Here is a 13,309-nt window from a genome sequence, read left to right on the forward strand (position 1 = left end):
GCACTATCTGAAGATGATGTTCATGAGAACAGAAACACTTGTTACTGGTCCTGACATGAACAGAGGAACACAACGGTAAGATAAATCCTCTGCCACTGAACCAGGTTATTGACTTTCTGCTAGGCACCTAGCAAACAACACTTACTGAGACTTCACTGGTTAGAAATTAAAAGTAAGTTTGCAAACAGGTCTGCCAAGAAAATGAAAACAGGCATCCGAATCAGAGGATTGGCAGGCTGACTACTCTGTGTCCTCTCCTACTGTGGTACCAAGAATCCCAAACACCTTTAACCAGAACAATTGTTCAGTTTTGCCCACAAAAGAAATTTGAAACCCTGAGTATTTTAGAAAGACTCCAACTGCTAACCAGAACTTAACAGTGTTTAGTATAAAAGTAGCCCAACTTGGATATCCTAACTTCTGGCTACTTGCCACATACAATGAAAATTTATCAAGTAATTCTTTAGAAGACAGCATCTGCAAATTTCTAACTGTTCACTGGCAAGAAACTAATGATTCACACTCCCCCACAGGGTACTGGTAAATCATTCACTTCATTTCCATGAACCTCTTACTGATTCAAACTAAAACCTGACAATTAAGAACAGTAATTTACAGAGCTGTGATTACAGAATTTAAAATTATAAAAAAAACTCCTTATCCTAATCATTGTTATCAGGAGTTTTTATTTTTGTATTATTCATGGACAACTTCTAAGAAGCAAATGTGTGCAAAGTTGCGTGGATGGCAATGTAGGAAATCAGAAGATGTTACCTTATTTAGAACAGTTGTTGAAAAGCCTGACAGAACACATTATACATTTAATGTGAAATACATTTTTATTTTGTAAGTTATTGTAGACACATGGTATTCTCAGTCTCTGACAAATTAGTGAAAGCCTAAGATCACTAGGGATACACACTTTGTGTACTATCCTGGAAAGAAAAGTAAGTCCAAAGTCATTTTAATACTCAGTTTCATAGCATTTTGTAACCTTTTCCTTTGTCCCCCATATCACTAGCTAATTGAAATAGTCAACACAAGTAATCACTTAAATCCTCATTACCTTGTAGACCTGGCCAACAGAGGCATGCTGCACAGGCAAGCACCCCAGAATGTTAAAAGAGATGTATCTAACAGGACTGGCTTTCAAGATGTGAACTGCATTGCTTTACTTGCTGAAAACCGGAGGACAGAAAAACATCCCTGGATTGCATTTAATAATTTGAAAGCTGAATTCACCTCAACAGACTGAATGGGACTCAGGTGGGACTGAGTTCAAAAGACACAATGCTGCTCTAGTCAGTACAGTCACTGAATGAGAAGAAGTTACTAATATCCTCTCATTTCTAATGCTTTACAAGGCAATAGAAATTCAGTTGTTCTTAGAATCACAGCATCAGACTGGTTTGGGTTGGAAGGGACCTCAAAACACATTTATTTCTAATCCCCTGCTATATGTAAGGACACCCTCCAGTAACCCAGGGTGCCCAAAGCCCCATCCAGCCTGGCCTTGAACCCTGCCAGGGATCCAGGGGCAGCCACAGCTTCTCTGGGCAGCCTGCGCCAGGCTCAGGCTCACAGGGAAGGATTTCTTACTTCTATCTAATCTAAATCTACTCTGTTTTAGTTTAAAACCATTACCCTTTGTGCTATCACTACTTGCCCTTGTAAGCTTCCTTCCAAAAGCTTACGTTACATTAATTAGTGAAGAACACCCAAGAAAGTTATTCTCCAAAATTCAGCAATGATACCCTCAATAATAAGAGAACTCCTTAAAAATACCTGTCACCTAAGGAACATAAATTACACACAGTTAATCTGGCAGATTTCTGCTTAATTCTAAATCTTTCCATTGTATTTTTAAAACTGGACTTGCTTGAGTGAGTTCACTTTGTCCATCCCACATTACACACAACCTTACCGGAGCTGGCTCTCAAGGCACAAGAGTCAAGCCCTCAGAGGAACAGGGAGTCTGGTAGCAGGAGGAGGATGCAATAGCTTAAATTCCACGCTCAAACATGCCAAACACATCAATGGACTGCTTTCCACAGGTCCATCAGCTTTTACATTTACTCAAACACAGAACTAAGCATTTCTTTTTCTTGCCCTGAGTGAGAAAGGTATGACTTGTTCCTGTACAGAGGCACCAAACTGAGGTTTCCCTACTGCAGTGTCTCCTGAGGGACAGATCTGCCAGCACTGACAGAGAGCACAGCAGAAGGCCAGTGCAAGGTGGAGAAGTTTATGAAAGCTGCATTAAGCAACTGAAGCTCCAAACAAGTTTACCCCAATTTTCCTACAGGAAACCATTAACACTGTATAAATGTTGTTGATGGTCACAAGGGAAAGAACAGATTAAGAGTACAATCATTTTGCTGAAGGTTAAATTACAAGCAGAGATATCCAAATTAGGGTGTTCACTTGTGAGCTGACAATATTAGCCCAAAGAAGCTGAAAAAATGGAGACAAAGAAAAACTCATCCCTAAAATATGCACAGGTTTACACTTGCTACTCTTGGATTCCAGGGAGGGAACTCGAGGTAATTAAGTTAATGTGCATATGTAGCTGAAGGATTGAGGCCAAGGGGGGATTAAAAGGCAGAAACTATAGTAACAGACTAGGGACAACGGCTGAAGTATTCAGTGCAAGTGAACTTTTCCCCTTTAAACCTGTGGACGCTATGGAAAATCCAATTCGCATTGTGACTAGGTTAAATCATATCAGGGGAGAGTTTTAGAAAGATAAATACCACTGTTCAGTGTCAGAGTTTCAACTTGACTGTTAAGAGAGCTGGTCAGCTTCACAGTCAAATTTTTGTTTGTCCCCCCTCCCCCTTGCCCACACAATACTATCACAGGGAAAGCCTTTCAATCCCTATCAGTAATACTGCAATAAGCAACAGAAGTTGTTTTATAAATCTCACTTTATGTTTAAATAACTGTCTTTTATTAACTTAAATGGATTTTCAAGCCTGATTTAAAATGCTGCAAACAAAACAGGTGTTTTTATTAATAATTTTATCAAATGAAAGTTACATAAGCCAAAGACTGTTTTGTTAAATATTATTACATGTATATGAAATATAATCCTAACATTGGAGATTTATGTTACTATGAAATGACCAGACATGAAGCTAAATTATCTACAAATATATGTACAGCACAGCTTAATGTATTTCTACTGAGCTACTTAACACTGTCAGAAATACAGTTCAGATGTACTGTGATATGTCCAACACACATTTTTAGAAAAAAACACAGCAAATAATGTTCAACTTCTTTGAACACTCACTACAACTTTTACATATTATTGTCTTTTTCAAAAAGAACATCTCCATGTGACAGAAAACAGGTTCAATGAATATTATTACACCACCTTTTTTTCCCCTTGAAAGGTGGGCATAATCTACCCCAGAGGCATCATTACAACACTGTAAATATAAATGAAAGGCCTAAGTAATTTTTGTTATCCTGGCAATAAACACAAACACAATTAAGCAAGAAACAAACAAAATAAATTACTCTGCCACAAAGCAGTAACATTTCTGGAAGTTACTTCTGGGTTCTTGACAACTAACAAGTTCTGTTTGTCTGACTGTCATTGTTGCTTTCCAGAGCAATAGGAACAATGCTTGTTTAGCATATAATTACACGTATGCAACTGCATTGTAATAACAGTTCCCTGCTTCCTGCACAATAGATAAATTAGTGTGTATGACAAAACCAGTAAGCACTGCTATACATATACAGATACACACATATGTAATAAACATGAAAAGGTACCTTTACTTTTTAATTTTCTAGCCTTTAAGAATCTAACTACACAGGCAAATTGAGAGAATCTAGTTTTTGCATGACTTTAAATTTAAATGTTTATTTTCAGGCATAAAAAAACCTAAAAATAAACTAAAAAAAAAAAAGCCAACACAACCACCACCACAGTTCTAGAGAAAACCCGGCAAGACACAGACTAGTTACTCTGCTGAGATAAACCCCTCCACAGTTTCTATTCAGCACTCAGTCTCACGGTGATTTCTGCATTACATAGGATGCCCAACACTGCTGTCACCTCAAGACTTGAATTTCATAGCCTAGATTTTTATGGTAAAGGTATGAAGAAACTGACTAGCTGAATTTCAATGCCAAGTTTTGTGATTTAACTGATATTTCTAGGACAGACAGGAAGACTAATCTTCGTAATCCCACCCTATAAGCCTCAAGTAAATCAATAAAGCAATATATGGAAGCAAGGAATTTTTTAGTTTAGAAACTAGTCTTTTGAGTTAAGAACAATAAAGACTGCATGTGATATGCCAGACACTATAAGCTATTCTGGCAAATTACTGAGGAGTTTACCAGAAAGGACAAGAATTTGTTATGCTAAATATGTGAATGCTCAAAACCTGTCTCAGTCCAGCCCAATGATTCTGACTGATTCTGGAGGCTGTGGGCAGCACAACAATTCTGAGAAAGACGCAGAAACCTGTAAATGGTAGTGATGTAGTGATTTCAGGAAAAGGCTTTTCCATAGATTAAAAAAAAAAAGTCATGATTATGTAATCTCTAGTGCATAATAGAATATACTATAGGATATGTTGGTTAAGATTTCTTACAAAACAGAATTAATGCAGACCCCCTCAAGGGGTGAAAAACAGTACCATCATACTCCATCCAGAGAATAAAAGACTAACAAGAAGATAGGAAAGGCACATGTAAGACATAAAAGCTCCCCAAATCTCCTGTGGTCTGCTAACCATTTTAAAATGTCATCAGTGTGCTGCTCCCTCAGCAATCAAGATGAAACACACAGAGCAGCTTTGGGTGGATGATGTCCATTTCTTTATCGTGTTTAGTGAAATCACTCTGTAGGAAGAGATTTCTAATGAAGAACACTTCTAACCCACTTTCAAGCAAGCGTGTTCCTGGACAATCTCTATCCAAATACAGCTCATCTGTGAACCAAGCAATGCATAAAAATCTAACAAGCTGCATCCTGGTTACAAACTGTTCTTTTTGCCTACTGCTGTCCGAATAGCACCATCTCTGCAGTGGAGCTCTGAAAAAATGGAGCTTGTTACTTATTATTTTAAATACAAAAATCTTCCCTCTGCTCCTGTGCACCTCCCTCCAACTGACCAACTGGTAAAACTGGAATGAAATTAAGGGCAACATTATTTGTGTAGCTCGAAAAAGCTGGGAAGAATTTTTGCCACCAGCAGCTACATCAATGGAACATTCATTTCCATTAATATTTACAAGCACTACTTTGTTTTTATTCTTAAGTGATTTACCTCAGATTTCAATTTATTGTGAAAGGCGCCTGGGAAACATCTTCCACTCAATTTCCACTCAAACAGAAACGTTCTCTTTTTCCTGCTTCACATACCACTCCATCCTGTGCTTTCTGATTTTTTCAAGATTTCTTATAAAAGGTAATCTTAAGCCTTGAAACATTTTAACCTGTGTAAAAGTAAATCATCCCCATTTAAATATCTGTAAAATTATTGAGACAGTGACAGTCCAGTGAAGCAAAGAAAAAAATAAATGCAAACACCTAAAACTGACTGCCCAAATGTTTGCTGGTTTTATGCACAGTATTTGCTTTGCATCACAGTTTTTAATTGTAATTAGATCTGTAATGATGCCATAAATATGTACATTTTATAGATTTTTTTAAAAGCTTGTCTAGAGTGAAAATAGTGAGGTTTGTCTAATAGTTTCTTTCGGCTCCACACACTCATGACAAAACTGTAGAATGAGTTTGTCAAGTTGTCAGAATTAAATAGCTGTTAAAGTACTTAGGGAGGTAACATACAAAATTTATCTATTGTGAGACCCAACCTTTTTGAAAGTCCAAAACTTAGAGAACAGACAGAATAAAACACAGAGAAGAAAGCATTATGGCATGTTTGATGGACAGCCTTTTAAGAAATGTGGATTTATAAGGGCTGAATTTTCCTGGGTTTTTTAGCTTACTTTGAAGAAATCCTTCATATCTACACCATCTTCTCAGCTTTAACAGCATTTCTTTCCAGAGTATCATCTCATCTTCTAGACAAGGTAAGGATTAAGGGCTTCAAAACAAATTCAGTTGTTTCTAAAGGTCCTTTGTATCATATGTAAGAAATTACTACAACTAGTCACAGTTCTGTCTTGTAATATACAACTATAGGTGGAATAAACATACTTCTCCTACATGGGAGAACAATGTGTCAGTCAGAAGCTGATCCCAGTTTGTTTTCTCACCTTGGCAGAGAATAGCCACACTCTGCTGTGCACAGTAGAAGACCTGACAGAAAGAATACATTATCTACACTCCCCTGAGTCTTATGCATCTCATGTTTGTGTGCTTCAGCTGATGATCATGCCACTGACAATACGTGAGATTTTTCTGGCACAAGGAAAACAACCCTCTCATCCCCAAAAGCTGGGCACACCAATGGGAAAAGATTTCTCTTCACACACCTTGCAGAAGCAGAGATACCTGCAGTCCTTGGAGGGATTATGTGAACAAGCCAACAGCTCCACACATTCTGCATTTGTGCTTGAACCTACAGAGGTGCAGCCAGAAGCTTTCCCTTACTCTCTGGCCAGTAAATTCTCATTGTGCCACCAACTCCCAAGGCTGAGAAATAAAATGGGTGAAGAATCCATGACGGCTGTAGCACCTCATAGAAGAAATGTCACTTCAGGATGACATAAGTGCTCTTTCTTCCATCTTCATGAATCCCATTGCACGTGACTGACAAAGGTCTTTCTGCTCACAGGACGATGGAAATAAGTCACATCAGCAAGCATTGAGATGTTGCTTTTTTAGATCTAACATCAGCTTTCACTACCCATGCAAGCATGCAGTGTTCACAGATAAAGTGTAATGGCCCACATGTCAGCTTTGTGCACTTCAGGACCAGTTAAAGGTGCTACCAGAGCAGTAGCAGAGCAAGCAATGACAAGCAGTAAGGGAAGTACAGCACGATGCATTGAGGAACTTGGTGATGAAATGTCTTGGCCTCTAAAGCAGCTTCCTACTAACAAAGAGAGACTTAATCTCATCAGCGTCACCATGTGAAGCCAGGCATACATACAAATAATGACATTTCTTCTTTACTCTGGAACACACAATGGAAGCTGACTGACTGACTTGTGAAGAGGACTGAAAACATGCACGGTCACTTTGTTCAAAGAGCTGAGAACACAAAAAGAGCTTTGTTTCCTTACACCTATTCTCTTTCATAGATGAGAAAGAAGGTGGGAACTACTAGGATGCCTCTAAAACAGAGTGCCACTCTACCACAAGAAGGCTCAACTGGAATAAAAAATCCAGGCTGGAGTGATGTGCTGGTCTGTGACTGACTGGCTGTGTCTTGCTCAATGACACTGCAATGGCAAACCAAGCAATGCAGCCACCTGGGATGTCTTTTCAAGGGTAAAGCCTGCCTGTTCAGAGATGATTTCTTAGACTCGAAAAAGATCAATGAGGTGAGAGAGGCCCCTGAACTCTGTCACCACATCTAACAGCTGTGAGGACATAGCTGATGCTTACCATGGGTTGGGCCTGAAATGCAGTTTTCAATAGCAGGAGTTGATCTTCAGTTGGCAAATCTCAATAGCACTGTTGTTCCTTGTAGCAATCAAAACTCCTTCCCTTTACCAACCCCCTGATCAACTCAGAACCACCACTCCTGGCCGAGGTATGTGGCTGGAACTGGATCTTGGATGCTGGACTTGAAATAAACGACCCAACTAAGGCCAGCAGCCAGGAGGATGAATTTGCCTCATTATTTCAGTATTAAATGAGGCTGGCAGTTCTCAACCAATATAGAAAAACATCCTTTCCTTTCCTCTGCCTCCCCTCTCTCCTTATGAAAGCAAAGACCACAAATGTGTCCTGTGTGTGAAGGACAATGAGGTAGGTCTCTGAGCAGAGGTTTGAAGACTGCCTTCAAAGTCACCTTTCAGAAGCTCAGCCTGAACCTGATGCTTTCCCTTGGTTTCCATATCTGCAAACACAAGTAGGCTGTGTGCAAGCCAGGGACACACACAAGTACCTCAGCAGGAAACAGCTTCTGCTGCATTGATCAGAAGCATCAAGTTACTGTATGATGGCAACAGCTCAAAGTCAGAGGGCCTAATTTATATGGCTCTGCAACTTTGTTATGCCAAACAGACGTGTTACAGATCAGCTGCCTGAAGATCTTTGCACTCCAGTTTTAGTTGAATGAGCAACTATTACACATGTTCAAAATCATTATACAAAGACAGACAGACAAGCCAGTGACACAGCTATGTCACTTAAGCCCAAGAACGGATTCCGGATTCCACTGTGGCCTTGTCTATAAGAAAGACCCTGTATACAGACACTCAATACAAGCCAGAAGAACAAAACCATTCCTCCCCAGCTGAGGTGAACAACTACCATCTGTTTTCACAGCATTTTCAGATACACAGGGGAATTTGAGCTGAGTATCTCCTAGCTATAGATTTAGCAATAAGGAGTGCCCTCCATGTTAAAAATACATTTAAATCATCTGTTACAAGGATAAAATGTAGGACAAAGTTCTGTAAACCTTCATACAGATCACGCAATGCACAGAGCCTCTACCAAGACAACTGCCTGGAAGTGCAGGCAACTGCATGTCTTACATAAAGCAAAAGCATTAAACTGCTGCTTACCCAGGCAACCCACCACTATCACTCACTAACCTGTACTGCCAACCTCCACCACCTCTCTCTCTTCTTAATACACCTCCATAGACAACTCAAACTCTATATTTCTTTGCTATCATGAAGATTAAAGACATGCTGAGAATCAGTAGACAGCAGGATAACTTTCAGAAGAGACAAAGTGCACAAAAGGATAATCTACATGGATCTTACTGATGCTTCTATTTATTCCTGCAACGTTTAAGCATGTGGCACGTAACCTGCAAGAGGCAATTTCCAAACTGAAGCACAACGCAATGTATTAGCTCAGTCAACTGAAGCTGCACCTTCAACAGTAAGCCCAATTTGACTGATGGTGTTAAATGTCCTTGGAAGATGCATGTCACCAAAGTGTGACTGTGCATCTGATCACTGAATATAAGTGAAACTGCTTTTAATTCAGCACACAGGGAGAGCCAGGCAGGTAGGCGCTCTAGGAAGGAAATTCTTCTTTGTCCCTTCACCATCATCTAGAGTTGGTAGGAGTTGGCCTCTTTCACAGTATTCTTTCTAATGGCAGCTTGTGATTTAATAAATTGAGTCAGAATCTTGAATACAAGGCACTCAGTAATTTGAATTATTAATTACCTTGTTTATTTGAACACATTTTACCTTGAAGTTGTTCTAGCATTCTTATTCTCGATTTTGAAAATTGACCCTCATGAAAAGCTACTGGTGACTTACAGGTACTTTTCTAGCTCTAAGAAACTGCATTAGTAATTAAGTGAGACCTCTTTTAAAGGTCAGATTTCTTCAGCAGCTAAACATCATCTCTTCTGACCACATGATTAGGTCAACAGAATTTCTCTCATTAGTTCCTCCATATGTACATCTCCACACTTGCTTTGTCTTTCTACACAAACACAAACATGTTAATTTCCATGTTTGAATAACTGTAGTAGAAGAACAAATTGAATGTTTAAATTTGAAGCAGAAATTCAACCCATTTACTGAACGGAGAAACTTGATTAGGAATTTTCAAACATCAGAGAACTAAGTACTCAAATCACACTGAAAGTCAATATAAATTGAGCACTGATCTTTCCAAAACTACGCTAAACACAGCTTTAAATACAGCAATATGAAGAATATTTCAGTGGTTTTTTTAGTCTGATGTTATGAAGCTCGGACCACCAAACAGTAATGCAAACTTTTTGCTTACTAACAACCACTATCACCCTCTTCTCAGGTTTAGGAACAAAATCCTATCAATGGAAACACTTAAGGCTATTTTTAAGCATAAAACATGGTGAGATTTGGGAGAGTCCATCAGAGCACTCAAGATACTTACGTGAATAACACGAGCTGAATACTTTTCACCCCCACCCCTCCAAATTTTCAATTCACAGACTTGTAACAGCATATCATCTGGGCTTAGGGACATTTTGCAGGAGAAGATTTTCTCCTATTATACCTCTTTAGGATGGAATGCTCAACACTACTGTGAAATGTTCAGAGTAGCCTTAGCACTCTACTGTGTGTATACACCCAGTAATGAAGATTAATCACTTTTATTTTCACCGTACCTGTAACCAATATAATTCCTTTTGCATCTTTAAAAATGTTTAATATAATGCTGTATTTAAAGCCAGTTTAGAGAAGCTATCATACATAAATACTAGGCAGATCCAAAGGAATAACCGTAGTAGCAACCTCTCCATTTCCATGGAAACCCTACTTACAACACATGATCAAAACTTACATGAATGTTAATCTCTTAAATCTATATAAATTCACACTTCAAAGATGCAGTCTACAAACAAAAGAGTCTGCAATATAAAGCACCAGTATCTCAAAAAATTTAGCAAGCAGCAGAACTGTTGGTGCTCCTTATGCACAGAACTCCTCAGAGTCAGCCTGTAAAGCATCCCTCACAGCAGGGGTGCTAGAAAACAACACACCATGGCAGTGATGAAAATAACTTGGAAACTGACATCTTCCCATGCAATGTTTTTTAAAGATTAAAAAGATACCAAAATCATCAACAACAACAAAAAAAAATCTCATTCTCCAGAAAGACATGTATGTGGTCTGGTGTGGCAGTGCAAAAAGGAGGTCAGCATAGATGTGCCCTTCTGACAACAAAACACAGAAGAAGAAAACAACTAAAAAAGCCAAACCAAAACTGGGGGCAAGTCAAGAGAAAAATCTAATAATTTCAAGCTCATTCCCTACTAGAGCAGAGTTCTTGGCAAAAGCAGAGAACTTTTTCTAAGGCTTTATACATGTCTGTTCAGTGAGAGCACTAAAGAAACAATGTAAGACATTTTGCATGGTAGCTGAATTTATTGGTTTTCTCTTCCAACCAGGCATTAAAAACTACTCATCAATTACTTCCTAGGGCTAAGAAATACTATGAGTGTAACACCACGTTAACCTAGACTTACATACTTTAAGGCCTTCCCAGAACACTGAAAAAAACCCCAAAAAACCCTACCCCAAACTCTCAAACTAACCAAAACAGAGGTACCAACTTTCTGGACAGTCTCTGTACACGTTTTCCCTCTGAGTTGCAGAATCTGCCAAGTTTCTCCTTTTCTCATGGCAGAGAGCAAAGTTCACGATTTGGAGAAGATGTGGACAAAGCAGGAAGTAGGCATGCCCAGGCTGGGGACAAAAGACCACTCTGTGGCTACTGACAATCCAACACAGCAGAACAGAAAAGAGCACTGACAACTGACCTACAATCATCAGCATGGATGATGATCACTTGGGTATGTACAGCAAGGAAGGGCTATACTCCATAGGCTGAAGCAAAATGATCCAAGTATTTTAAGCATTTTTACTGAAAGAAAAGCTACAACTGGGTCAAGATCCTGTAAGAACACCACAGTTAATGCCTGTCCCACCAGTACAATCAATTCCCTCAAAATACACTATACAGAAGAGAGAAGTTTAAAGAGATGCAGACAAGCAGATCCACTTACAGTCTTTTACAAACTGAAGTGACCACCCTGGATTTCTGAAGGAATGCATTACATAAGCTCAGCTTCTTTTCTATTTTTTTATCCTTCCTGTTAACCTTTTAACTAATGCATGACTCTTCCTATCTCAATGTATGTTCAATTTCTTCTTGATTAATATTGAGCCAATTAGCTTACTCTTAATTGCCAGCACAATGACAAGATTTTAAGTAATTCTTTACTATATTCATCTGGTGTTTGACACATTTCACATTAAATGAAGAATGGCATATCTAGCTGAGCTTCCAAAGCTAATTTAGACAAGGGAAAAAAATAAATCAATCAATCCCCTGTGTTAGAATTTGTCTGGGCTCCAAATTAATGGTCTGAAACCTCAGTCAGTAAGTAACATGCTCTGTGTCTGCTTGGCTTGAAACCTGAAAGAATAAATTCTATCTTCAACCACACTACATTATCAGAACAGATCTGAACAATATCAATAATGTAGAGAAAAGCCAAGTAGAATCAGAGAAATGCAGTGCAGAACAGGTGGAACTCAGATACATAAATTTCAAGGTACTGTAGAGGATAAGAACCAATTTATTCTCTTTCTAGAAGGTACAAAATGAAATGGCATGCCCAGTGACTCTGTCACATTTCTTAATTTTTCTGCAAAAATAAGCAATTACAGCCAAATAAAAATAGAGAAAAGGGGAGATTAAGCTTAAGAGTAACAGACTTTTGCAAGTACGGTTAGAAATTGTCAGTGTGAACACAAGATAAGTACTCTGTTCACTTACAAAGGAAAACAAAAATAATGTTCAAATTGTTAATAATGTTGTAATTTTTTTCTGTAAAGTAATTCAGATCTTGTGTGTCCTATATTCCCTTGAGAAAAGCTCATCCAATCAACCAGTCAATTACTTTCAACGCAGGACAGGGAAAAAGGTAACCATTTTGAATTTTCAGCTCCAATTAATTTTATAAAGATAACAGAAATTGTTTTCTAATTTATTCACCTGCTTAGCACCAAAGTGCATCAAAGCACAACTGCATTCATTTTTGTCATGACACAGTGAGGCCTAAGAACATATCATCATTATATGATGAAGCAATCCCAAATGACCAGTATTTAGATTCCTTGTAAAATTAAGAAATGCACTCTGCCATCACAGAACTAGAATTTCAGAAAAAATAATCCTACTACAGATATATAATTGTTGTGAAACTTAAAACCACAAATAAGTTTCCATCTCCAGTACCACCAGTAACACAGAACTTCTGCTGATTACAAAAACAGACTGAAAAAAAGGGGGGAAAACCAGCTGGATGATCCTTGGCAAACATTAGACAGTAAAATAGGGAAGTTTTGACTTCAAAAATTACTCAGCACTGTCCTGAAAATGAGACATGTTAAGTGAAATGAACTGCCATTATTAATTTTTTTAAAATACCTGAAGTGTGTTCAAGACTGATAGTACAGAAAGGACAAAACCCCAAAATTCTCAGTGTCAAATACTGTATGTACAACTGTGCTGCCCTGCAGAAACCGATCTGATTTTTAGAGGTGACAGTATTCATTTTAGGGGAAACATCATTTGGCTATCACCTGGCAGAATAAATTTGGCTGAGGTGTCCATTCAGACACATGATGTTCAATACCTGCATCTTAATCAAGAGAGACACATTAACATTTTTAT

The 13,309-nt window shown here is 38.4% G+C and overlaps 1 protein-coding gene across 1 annotated transcript in view; it reads right to left on the reverse strand.

Annotated features, from left to right (window-relative positions):
• Positions 1–13,309, reverse strand: part of LOC311199741 (DNA mismatch repair protein Msh3-like) — a gene marked incomplete at its 5' end in the record, with an annotated part of 84,937 nt that overhangs the window by 11,912 nt on the left and 59,716 nt on the right. The window lies entirely within an intron of this gene.

This window comes from Gallinula chloropus (genome assembly GCF_964237585.1).
Source record: "Gallinula chloropus genome assembly, chromosome: 21".
In the NCBI taxonomy this organism is placed as follows: domain Eukaryota; kingdom Metazoa; phylum Chordata; class Aves; order Gruiformes; family Rallidae; genus Gallinula; species Gallinula chloropus.